At 33.5% G+C, this 12,484-nt stretch overlaps 1 non-coding gene across 1 annotated transcript; it reads right to left on the bottom strand.

Annotated features, from left to right (window-relative positions):
• Nucleotides 1-4,007: 4,007 nt before the first annotated feature.
• Nucleotides 4,008-4,111, bottom strand: LOC131828365 (U6 spliceosomal RNA). The gene has a single exon (XR_009352381.1). It is a non-coding gene; the product is annotated as a U6 spliceosomal RNA (small nuclear RNA).
• Between the last annotated feature and the right edge of the window lie 8,373 nt (nt 4,112-12,484).

The raw sequence follows: 12,484 nt of genomic DNA, 5'->3' as shown, positions 1-12,484 counted from the left end.
CTAGAACTCAATCACAAGAGGAAATTTGGAAAGAACACAAATACATGGAGACTAAACAGCATCCTTCTAAAAAATGAATTGGTCAACCAGGAAATTAAAGAAGAATTGAAAAAAATTCATGGAAACAAATGATAATGAAAACAAAAGTGTTCAAAATCTGTGGGATACAGCAAAGGCAGTCCTGAGAGGAAAATATAAAGCTGTACGAGCCTTTCTCAAGAAACAAGAAAGATCTCAAATACACAACATAACCCTACACCTAAAGGAATCGGAGAAAGAACAACAAAGAAAGCCTAAACCCAGCAGGAGAAGAGGAATAATAAAGATCAGAGAAGAAATCAATGAAATAGAAACAAACAAAAAAACACAAAAAACCAAAAAAAAAAAAAAAAAACAATAGAACAAATCAACGAAACTAGGAGCTGGTTCTTTGAAAGAATTAATAAGATTGATAAAGAAATAGAAAGCACCCAAATAAATAAAATCATGAATGAAAGAGGAGAGATCACAACCAACACCAAAGAAATACAAACAATTATAAGAACATACTATGAGCAACTCTGCGCCAACAAATTCAACAATCTGGAAGAAATGGATACATTCCTAGAGACATATAAACTACCACAACTGAACCAGGAAGAAATAGAAAACCTGAACAGACCCATAACCAGTATGTAGATTGAAACAGTCATCAAAAATCTCCAGGGGCGCCTGGGTGGCTCAGTGGATTAAGCTGCTGCCTTCGGATTGGGTCATGATCTCAGGGTTCTGGGATCGAGTCCCACGTCGGGCTCTCTGCTCAGCAGGGAGCCTGCTTCCCTCTCTCTCTCTCTGGCTGCCTCTCTGTATACTTGTGATTTCTCTCTGTCAAATAAATAAATCTTTAAAAAAAAATCTCCAAACAAACAAAAGCCCCGGGCCAGATGGCTTCCCAGGGGAATTCTGCCAAACATTTAAAGAAGAATTAATTCCTATTCTCATGATACTGTTCCAAAAAAATAGAAATGGAAGGAAAACTTCCAAACTCTTTTTTTCTGAGGCCACCAGCATCACCTTGATCCCAAAACCAGACAAGGATCCCATCAAAAAAGAGAACTACAGACCAATATCCTTGATGAACACAGATGCGAAAATTCTCACCAAAATACTAGCCAATAGGATTCAACAGTACATTCAAAGGATTATTCACCACGACCAACTGGGTATTATTCCAGGGCTACAAGGTTGGTTCAACATCTGCAAATCAATCAATGTGATACAACACATTAATAAAATAAAGAACAAGAACCATATGATACTCTCCATAGATGCTGAAAAAGCATTTGGCAAAGTGCAGTATCCCTTCCTGATTAAAACTCTTCAAAGTGTAGGCATAGAGGGCACATATTATCAATATTATCAAAGCCATCTATGAAAAACCCACTGCAAATATCATTTTCAATGGAGAAAAACTGAATACTTTTCCGCTGAGGTCAGGAACACGGCAGGGATGTCCGTTATCACCACTGCTATTCAACATCGTAATAGAAGTCCTAGCCTCAGCAATCAGACAACAAAAAGAAATTAAGGCATCAAAATTTTGCCAAATTGGCAAAAGAGAAGTCAAACTATCCCTGTTTGCAGACGATATGACACTGTATGTGGAAAACTTGAAGGACTCCACTCCAAATCTGCTATAACTTGTATAGGAATTCTGTAAAGTGTCAGGATATAAAATCAATGCACAAAAATTGGTTGCATTTTTTTTATACCAACAAGACTGTAGAAATAGAAATTAAGGAGTGAATCCCATTTACAATTGCACCCAAAACCCTAAGATACCTAGGAATAAACCTAACCAAAGAGACAAAGAATCTATACTCAGAAAACTCTAAAGTACTCATGAAAGAAATTGAAGAAGACACAAAGAAATGGAAAAATGTTCCATGCTCTTGTATTGGAAGAACAAATATTGTGAAAATGTCTATGCTACCTAAAGCAATCTACACATTTAATGCAATCCCTATCAAAATCCCATCCATCTTTTTTTCAAAGAAATGGGACAAATCATCCTAAAATATATATGGAACCACAAAAATACCTCGAATTGCTAGAGGAATATTGAAAAAGAAAGCCAAAGTTGTTGGCATCACAATTCCAGATTTCAAGCTCTATTACAAAGTTGTCATCATTGAGATAGTAGGGAACTGTCCCCAAAACAGACATAGATCAATGGAACAGAATAGAGAGCCCAGAAATACACCCTCAACTCTATGGTCAACTAATCTTCAACAAAGCAGGAAGGAATGTCCTATGGAAAAGAGACAGCCTCTTCAACAAATGGTGTTGGGAAAATTGAAGAGCCACATGCAGAAAAATGAAGTTGGACCATTTCCTTACACCATACATGAAAATAGACTGGAAATGGATGAAGAAGCATAATGTGAGAAAGGAATCCATCAAAATCCTTGAGGAGAGAACAGGTAGCAACCTCTTTGACCTCAGCAGCAGCAACTTCTTCCTAGGAACATCGCCAAAGGCAAGGGAAGCAAGGGCAAGAATGAACTATTGGGATTTCATCAGATCAAAAAGCTTTTGTTTGCACAGCAAAGGAAACAGTTAACAAAGCCAAAAGATGACTGTCAGAAGTTATCTGGGAGAAGATATTTGCAAATGACATACCAGATAAAAGGCCACTATCTATCCAAAATCTATAAAGAGTTTATCAAACTCAACACCCTAAGAACAAATAATCCAATGAAGAAATGCGCAGAGGACATGAACAGACATTTCTGCAAAGAATACATCCAAATGGCCAACAGACACATGAAAAAATGCTCCACATCACTCGGCATCAGGGAAATAAAAATCAAAACCAGAATGAGATACCACGTCACACCTTTCAGAATGGCTAAAATGAACAAGTCAGTCAATGACAGATGCTGGCAAGGATGTGGAGAAAGGGCAACCCTCCTACACTGTACGTGGGAATGCAAGCTGGTGCAACCACTCTGGAAAACAGCGTGGAGGTGCCTCAAAAAGCTGAAAATAGAACTAGCCTATGACCCAGTGATTGTAGTACTGGGTATATACCCTAAAGATACAAACGTGGCATTCTGAAGGGGCACATGCACTCAAATGTTTATAGCAGCAATGTCCACAATAGTTAAACTATGGAAAGAACCTAAATGTCCTTCAACAGATGAATCTATAAATAAGATGTGGTATATATGTACAATGGGATACTATGCAGCCATCAAAGGAAATGAAATCCTGCTATTTGTGATGACGTGGATGGAACTAGAGGGTATTATGCTTGGCGAAATAAATCAATCTGAGAAAGACAACTATCATATGATCTCCCTGATATGATGAAGTGGAGATGCAACATAGGCGGTTTCAGGCGTATGAAAAGAAAAATAAAAGAAGATGGGATTGGGAGGGAGACAAACCATAAAAGACTGAATCTCACAAAACAGACTGAGGGTTGCTGGGGGGAGGTGTGTTGGGAGAGGATGGTGGGGGTATGGACATTGGGGAGGGCAGGTGCTATGGTGAGTGATGGTGAGTGCTGTGAAATGGGTAAACCTGGAGATTCACAGACCTGTGCCCCTAGGGATAAAAACACATTATATGTTTATAAAAAATTTTTAAAAAATAGTTTTAAAAATCCATTAAAGAAAAAGCACATATTGCAAGCCCAGAGCTAATCTCATATTCAATCAAAAAAAAATTGAAAATTTTCCCCTTAAAGATCAGAACAAAGACAAGTGTGTCCACTTTCACTACTCTCATTTGACATAGTACTGGATGTCCTAGCCAGAGAAACAAGGAACACAAAGAAATAAAAGACTCAAAAAAAAAAAAAAGGAAGAAGTAAAATTTTCTTTTTTTTAATAACATGAACTTACATGTAAAAGAATCCTAAAAAATTCACAAAAAATTTTGAATAAACAAATTTAGTAAAGCTGCCAAATACAAGATCAATATATAAAAGACAAGAATTTTGTTTTGTTTCGTTTTTTTTTTCCAATATGGAATGCTTCCCAGTTTTTCATGTCATCCTTGTTCAGTGATCAAGCTAATCTCTGCATCATTCCAATTTTAGTATATGTGCTGCCAAAGTAAGCACAAGACGAGCATTTTAACACTCTAATGATGAACTATCTGAAAAAATAAAGAGAACAATCTAATTCACAATAGCATCAAAACTAATGAAATACTTAGGATAAGATTTAACTAAGAAGATGAAAGATATGTACCCCATAAACTATGACATTGATAAAGAAATTGAAGGAGACATAAATGGAAAGATAGCTCATATTTATGAATGGTAAGAATTAACATTGTTAAAATGTCATACTACCAAAAACCATCTGTAAATTCAATTCCTATCAAAAATCCAATGTTAGGGGTGCCTGGGTGGCTCAGTGGGTTAAGCCACTGCCTTCGGCTCAGGTCATGATCCCAGGGTCCTGGGATCGAGCCCTGCATCAGGCTCTCTGCTCAGCAGGAAGCTGCTACCTCTTCTCTCTCTGCCTGCCTCTCTGCCTGCTTGTCATCTCTCTCTGTCAAATAAATAAATAAAAAATCTTTTAATAAATCCAATATTATTTTTTTACAGAAGTAAGTAAAGAATCCTAGAATTTATATGAGACCATAAAAGACAAATAATTAAAGCAGTTCTGAGAAAGAATGAAGAAGTGAAATTACACTTCTTGATTTGAAACAATACTACAAAGCCCTCATGCTCAAAACAATAAAGTATACTGGTATAAAAACAGACCAATAAACAAGTAGAACAGATTTGAGAGTCCAGAAATAAATCCTTTCATACAGTCACCTAATATTTGACAGGGGCCAACATATATAATGGGTAAAGATAGTCTGTTCAATAAATGATATTTAAAACTGAATAGTCACATAAACCAGCATGAAACTGGAAGCTTATATCACTCATAAATCTTAACTTGAAATAGATCAAAGACTTAAATGTGATGCATGAAACTAAATTTCCTAAAGGAAAACATAGGAAAAATTCTCCTTGACATTGGTCTTGCCAATAGTTTTTGGATACCAGGCCAAAAACACAAGCAAAAGAAGCAAAAATAAATAAATGGTATTACATTAACTAAAGTTTCTGCATTGCCAAAAAAAAAAAAAAAAAAAGAGAGAGAGAGAGAGAATGAAAACACAATCCACAGAATGGAAGAAAATACTTACAAATCTTATATCTGAAAAGAGGTTAATAATCAAGAGATACAAATAGAAAAAAATATATCATTAAAAAATAGCAAAAGGATCTCAATAGACTTTTTTTTTCAAAAAAGTTATATAAATGACCAACAGGAGCATTAAAAAGTGCTCAATGTAAAAACTCAGGGCAAATTCATTATGTTGTTGTTTACCTCTGAAAAACACAATATTACTACCTATTAGAATATATACTACCAAAAAATTAAAACTAACAAATTTTGGTAAATATTGGGGAAAATGGGGAACTTATGCACTGTGATAGGGATATAAATTTGTATGGAAAACAGTATGGAGACTATTCATATTATTAAAAGTAAAATTACCATATGATTCAGTAATCCCACTTCTAGGTATATATCTAAAGGAAACGAAGTCACTATTCGAAGACATATCTGCACTCTTATGTTCATTATAAAATTATTAACTCTAAGCAAGAGATGGAAATAACTTCAGTATCCATTAATGGATGAATGAATAAAATAAGTATGGTAAATATATACTATGGAATACTACTTAACCATGAAAAATTAAGAAATACTGCTTTTTACAACAGCATGGATGGATCTTGAAGGTATTATACTAAGTGAAATATTTCAAAGATTTTATATATATTTTTTAATTTATGTATTATGATATCCCTTACATACAGAATCTGAAGAAAAAGCAAACTAATGGAAACTTAGAGTTGAGTTGACAAGAGGTGAACCTGGGGTGGAATAAGGTGGTCAAAGGGCACAAACTTGCAACTATAATATGAAAAAGTTCTGGGGATCTAATGTACAGCATGATGATCATAGTTAATAATATATACATACTTTTTTATTGTGCTTCCCTTTATTAAACTTTACATATATCACATTCTTACAAGTTGAAAGTTTATAGCAATCTTGTATAAAAGAGGTCTGCTGCCACCATTTTTCTAAACATTTGTTCATTTTGTGTCTCTCTGTCACATGTTGGTAATTCTTGCAATATTTCAAGTTTTTTCATTATTATTGTATTTGTTATGGTGATCTGTGATCAGTAATTATGACCCACTGAAAACTCAGAACTAGTTTACTTAAGGTATATACATTGTTTTTCTTTAAAGACATAATGCTTTTGAACAGTACAGTATAGTGTTTATTTTTTATATGCACTGGGAAACATAATTTTTTATTTGCACTGGGAAACCAAAAAAAATAATAATGATTTGACTTAGTTGATTGAGATAATCACTTTATTGAGGCAGTCTGGAACAAAACCCACAAGACCTCTGAAGTTTATCTCTACTGTACTATATACATAAAAGTTGCTAAGAGAGTAGATCTTAAAATTCCTTACAATACATGCATAAAAAACAGAGGCAACTATATGAGATAGTAGATGTATTAACATTTTTATGTAGATTATATTGCAATACAGATGTATACCAATTTATCAAATGGTACAGAATTTACACAATGTTAAAAGTTTGCAGTGTTATAAGAAATCATTTCTTAAATTTACAAATTATAATATGTCAATTATTTTTCAATAAAGCTCGAAAAAACTTTTTGTAGAATTAATCTATTTTTCAAAAAAGGAATTAAGGAAGTAGAAACTGCAACTAACTCTGAAATAATAGAATATAAAATCCATTGTAGTTATATACACTGTGACAAACACTATTAGTTAGTTTACAATGAAGGAATACTTATGAAGCATGAAGGATGGTCTATAAATAAGGCTGAAAGAGCTCAGTTTTAAGGTTTAAATTTAAAATCTTCTTTTGAAATACTAAACTGACCACCCAGTTTTCCAAACATAAATGTCTTAACTGCATGAATTTATTTCATACAACTCTATAATCTAGTTTCATAAGAAAGCAGCATGAAAATTTTGAATAAGACAGACTTGCTTAAGTTTCTTTATGTTCAACAGTAAAGGATACTTCCTTAAAAATAAATAGAAGAAAAATCTGCATATTTATCATGATAATTATTATTCATAATGAGATTCATATTGAATTAGGGAATATATATCCTCAGAGGGGGTAAAGTAAAATGAAATTTATTTTGGTAAATGTGTCTATGAATAGTCAATACAATGCCTCAATATAAATGAATATTATCATTTTGAACAATTTAATTACTATTATTAGAATTATTATAAGTATAAAAATAGCTATCATTTTAGCATGGAATATGAGACTCTCATGCTCCATGCTTCATTACATCCACACAACAACTCTGCATAATAAGTATTATCATCACCATTTCATGGGTGAAAAAACTGAGGCTAACACATTTAGATAACTGGTTTATGATTACATGGCTGGTAAAGATGCATCACACTAATTTAGGCTTTATGATTTCAGAATTGTACTCTTTCCACTGCACATTCTAATTACTCTGTAAATACTTGGCTTGTTTTCATTTAGTTCTTTAATTTTATTCATGTGGCGATGGCTTAAAGCTCCATTTAAAGGAAGCTTAAAAAATTCATTTAGCCAAAAGCTCCCAAGAATTAAAAATGTCATGGATCTAATGTAGACATGGATATCATTAGTTAATGAGTAACTATATATTTTCCACTCTAGTGAGATAACAATCAGAGTCTTTTTCTAAGTTTTAGTCTCTGAGTGTTCAAAAGGACTTTGTTAAAATAGAAATATTTAGACAAAGGTGATCAAAAGTCTGGATCAGGTCACCTTAAGATAAATATTAGGAAACTGAGGAAACAAATGGAGATTTGAACACTGAGCTATGATATAATGAATGGTTTAAAGTATTTAGTAGAGAATAGAAAAGCCCTTTGAAGCCTGGTCTTAGCCTAGCATTGCAGCTTCTGGCATATCTGTCTATCTATCATTTACCTATCTATCTATCTAGATATAAATTTGAAAACTTTTTTAACTTAAAGATTTTGAGAAATAGAACATAATTAGCACCATAGAAGATCTGTGTATGATAACAACCTAGCCCCTCCTCCCAGTTTGTTAATATTCTCTCTTATTTAATGTAACATTGTGCAAATATACCACTACTGATCTGCCGTTATGAATGAAATAACTATAATCATCTGTTTGCATATCCTGATGAAAATATTCCTTTAGTTCCATGTTGTATTTCTAGGAATGGACCAATTTTTTTTTTTTTAATTTTTAAGTTTTCTAAATATTGTCCAACTTTCCTCATATGTTTTTATTATGTGCACTGTCATTCCTTCACATTCTTGCAAGACATTTTCACTGTTGCCCAATATGGTAAGTGTGTAATAGTATGCCATTCTAGGTTTTAATTTATTTTTAATTTAATTTAATTTAATTCCAGATTCATAATAAAGATAAACAGTTTTTATATATGAGTGGCCATTTGGATTACCCTTTCTGTACAGTACATGCTCAAATCTTTTGATATCTTAACATTGTGTTATACTGACTTCTTTAATAGTAGATTTTCTGAATGAACTTTTAGCTGTGTAGGTCTTCTCTATTTTATTTTGAACTTGTTTTCATTTCAAAATCTTTATATTTATTTTCATAATCTGCTTTTATTTTGCTTTGTCTATTATCTATCTATCTATCTATCATCTATCTATCTATTTATTTATTTGCAAGCAAGAGAAAGCGAGCTAGTGAGAGCGCAGGGATGGATAGAAAAAGAAGGGAAAAGAATCTTAAGCAGGCTCCAGGCTCAGCACAGAGCCCAACTCTGGGCTCTATTTCACAACCCTGACATCATGACCTGAGCCAAAATGAAAGAAATAAAATAAAATTAAGGTGTTAAAAAAAAAAGGACAAAGAATTGGAGGTTTAATTAAGTGAGCCACCCAGGCACCCCTGTGGTATCTTAAATTGGCTGTCATATCTTTAAATTCTAGAGTATCCATTTGGTTCATTTATAAAACCTTTCTCAATATCATTTTTAGTTTCAATTTTTTGTTCAATTTGCTTCCCCTCTCATTTATTTGAGCAGAGTAATCAAGCCATTTTACAATCTTTATTGATCATTTTAACATCATACTTAATCCCATTTTGTCTTTCAAATCTTGTTAATGGTTTTTCTTTGTGTGCTTTGTTCCATTTTGCTATGTTCAAGACATTATATTTGAAACTCTTATTGAGTAGGGATAATTAAGAGCTATAATAATGGTATGGTCCTCCTTGGCAGGATTTTCTCTTATATCTGAGACTCTACAAGACAATCATACTCCAAATTCAGTGATTGACTTTCTCAGTTTACACAGAAGGCAAGGTAGGCTATAGTCTTACTTCTGCTTCTCCTTGTGCTTTGGGGATCTCAACTTAAATTTGGGTTGTACCAAAGTCCTCAAATTTGATTGCTGCTGGATTTTGAATTTTGTTTCTCTAGTATCAAGAGTCTATTAAAAACACAGCTCAGTGTGTTTTAGCAGTTTCAAATGCTCTCATAGCTAAAATGGCTTCAGGGCATATATCTCTGGGCTCTCATTGTATTTCCTATTTTGGCCCAGTAATCCCTCCCTTATTTTTATAATCATTCTGATATTTTTAACTTTAAAAGCTATTTTGTCTGGATTTTTAGTTGTCTTAAGAAAGAGTTTTTAGATCACCATTACTAGAAGCAACAACAAATATACATGAAAATATCTGCAGTAGTTTATCACATCTTTATGGCTTTGAACTTCCATAAGCCGAGGCATCCTTCTCTAATCACTTAGGCAAACTCCAATTTACCCTTTAAAACAACACAAGAATTGCTTCATTTAAGAACATGTTCAGGGATGACTCTTCCCCACTGTTCTTACCAACATTCCCACACACTCTTTGCTACCCACACTTGTTTATGAACTTTCATTAAGTATATCAGCGTCATTAGGTATATAGAATTTTGCTCTATTGTATTTTTGTCCTTTAGAGCTTTAATTAAATATTAATTCCATAGAAAGTCTGTCCCTTTTCTTTCAAACCTGGGTTAGTTATTTCTTCTCATTCTTTGTCAGAAGTTACTTTATTAGAGAAACTTACAGCTGTATTGTGACTTTGGAGCCTTTACAGTTTTTTGACTGGAAAAATCACCCATCCCTGAGATTTTTACGCAGCTTCCTAGCTGATATTATTCAGAAATCTGTTCAAAACAGACTTTTTCAGGGAGGCCCTTTCGGACCACTCAGTTACAAAACCTCTTCTCAATCACTGCTCTTTTTAAAATGTGCTTATTTAGTTCAAATATGCATCACTATTAAAGAAAAACCAGTACGATTTTTTTCTTTTTAAAGTTGGCTTACCTATTATCTATCTCTCCCATTAAAATGATTCCTCTGGGCTGGGGTTTTGTTGTGCACATCTTAGGCCAGGCACTCAATAAATTGTCTCTGAATGATTGAATTGTTTGACTCCCTTGCTAGATTCTCAACTTCATGAGGCCAAGGATTGTTCTATTCAGTCCTTCTTTACCCTCAATGTCTGTTATATTGCAGTCACTTACGTGACTAATGGGAAAAATCACAGAAAGAAAGAGTTAAAACTACAGAAAAACCCCGTAGGTTCAATAACACAAAGCTTTCTAAAATTATTTAGCCCAGGAATTGAATACTGGCTGCACTTTTGATTTTTTTTAAATGGTATTGAATTTAATTTAAATGGAAATACTTGAATGGTAGAATAATAAAAAAAAATTATAAAAGCAACTTGCTCCTTAAAGTAAGAATTATATAGGGCATCTCTTCTAGAAGCAAAATTTTCAAATGTCAAACATCTAAAAGCATAGAGGAGAAGTAAGATTGTGAATTGTACTTCAATGCTCTTTTCTTTATATTCAGCAAACAGCTTCATTCACACCTTTCCAATCTTTTCAACTCTTTTAACAAAGCCTTCAGAGGAGTTACTGCTGATGACAACCATCACAGCCTAACAGGAGAAATTTTATAAAGAAAAATAATAGCATGTTTTTCCCAAATTGTTAAGGATATGGTGAAGCTCTGTCGGATTCAAAGGAGGAATGTGCAATTCCATGCTATATATAATAATAACTTATTTTAATAGTGGCTTTGCAATTTTTCAGATATATCCATTTACTGAAACCACTATCAATTAAACAGAAACAAACAAATTAACAGGGGTTCGAGACAGGAATTATCTAATCTAAAAATAGCACATGTTCACAGAATACACAACACATATCCCAAGTACTACTATAGGTTTCAAGTAATAGTCAAAACAATAGTAAACATGATTCAGACCCTACCAGTCAAATCATAAATGGGACCTTAACTGTAAATCCTTATCTTTAGATCAAAGCGGGTAACTGGGTGCTGAGGATACATTATAGAATTAATATGTCGTAGAACTCCTCTGAAATGAGTCATTTATTCCATCACTTTTCCTTCACAGCTGCTGACCCATGTTTTGGTTCCTGGAAATAGCTGCTACCCTGTTGTACTTCTTAAAAGCACATATATTGATAACTTTACTCATTCCTCCATTCCTCTGTGACTGTCACTGTGTTAAAATGTGGAGTCAGCTGACTCACTTGTGGTGGTAATAAAGTAGATGAGTTTGCAAAGTATTTTGTTATTTCTAAAAATGCAAAAACCAAATTACATTGAAATCATAAGGGGTGTTTCAGGGAGAGCTGTAGGATGTGGTTTGTTGTGTAATCCACAGAGATTAGCTCCAACACATATTTAAACTCTCCTCTAGGAGCAACCTTAGTGGTAAAGCAAGAAGATAAACAGATGTATACACACTCTGGCACAAAATTATCACTTATGTTTGGCTTCCTAGTCTCCTCGTGTTCCTTATTTATCTTAACTTCTCTCTGAAATCAGGAAACACAAAATCTCAATCAGTTGACATTTTTCTACTGAATTACCCAATAGTCTGATCATACCCCTAAGACTTTTTTAAATTAGTTCACTCATAATCCCAAATCTGCTTTGCTTCCTCATCTGAGTACACTGTAATTTGATTTCAAAATGAGGACAGTTGTCAGTAATGCCACATTCATTAATCTATTTTACAATTCCATGTACTTAGAACTATGAAAATATGTTAATAACATCCATTCCAATAAGCCACCCTAAATTTATTATCATGAAACAAGACCTCAAGAAAGAGAATTCAAAATCATCCATGTATTTGCAACTTATTGCAATAAAGCCTTTATCAATAGACTTCCCTGTGCACATGGTGGTCAAATTGCTGGTAAAAACCAGCCAGATCTATTACAAGCTTTCTCATGGCTTCTAGGTAACCCAAGTGAGCCTTTATTGATACTGGGAAGAGATAAAGCAGGGAAGGGATAAA

Source organism: Mustela lutreola, chromosome 3, assembly GCF_030435805.1.
Source record: "Mustela lutreola isolate mMusLut2 chromosome 3, mMusLut2.pri, whole genome shotgun sequence".
NCBI classification, from domain to species: Eukaryota; Metazoa; Chordata; class Mammalia; order Carnivora; family Mustelidae; genus Mustela; species Mustela lutreola.
The sequence above is the reverse complement of the archived record's forward strand: the minus strand, read 5'-3'. Positions and strand labels throughout refer to the sequence as shown.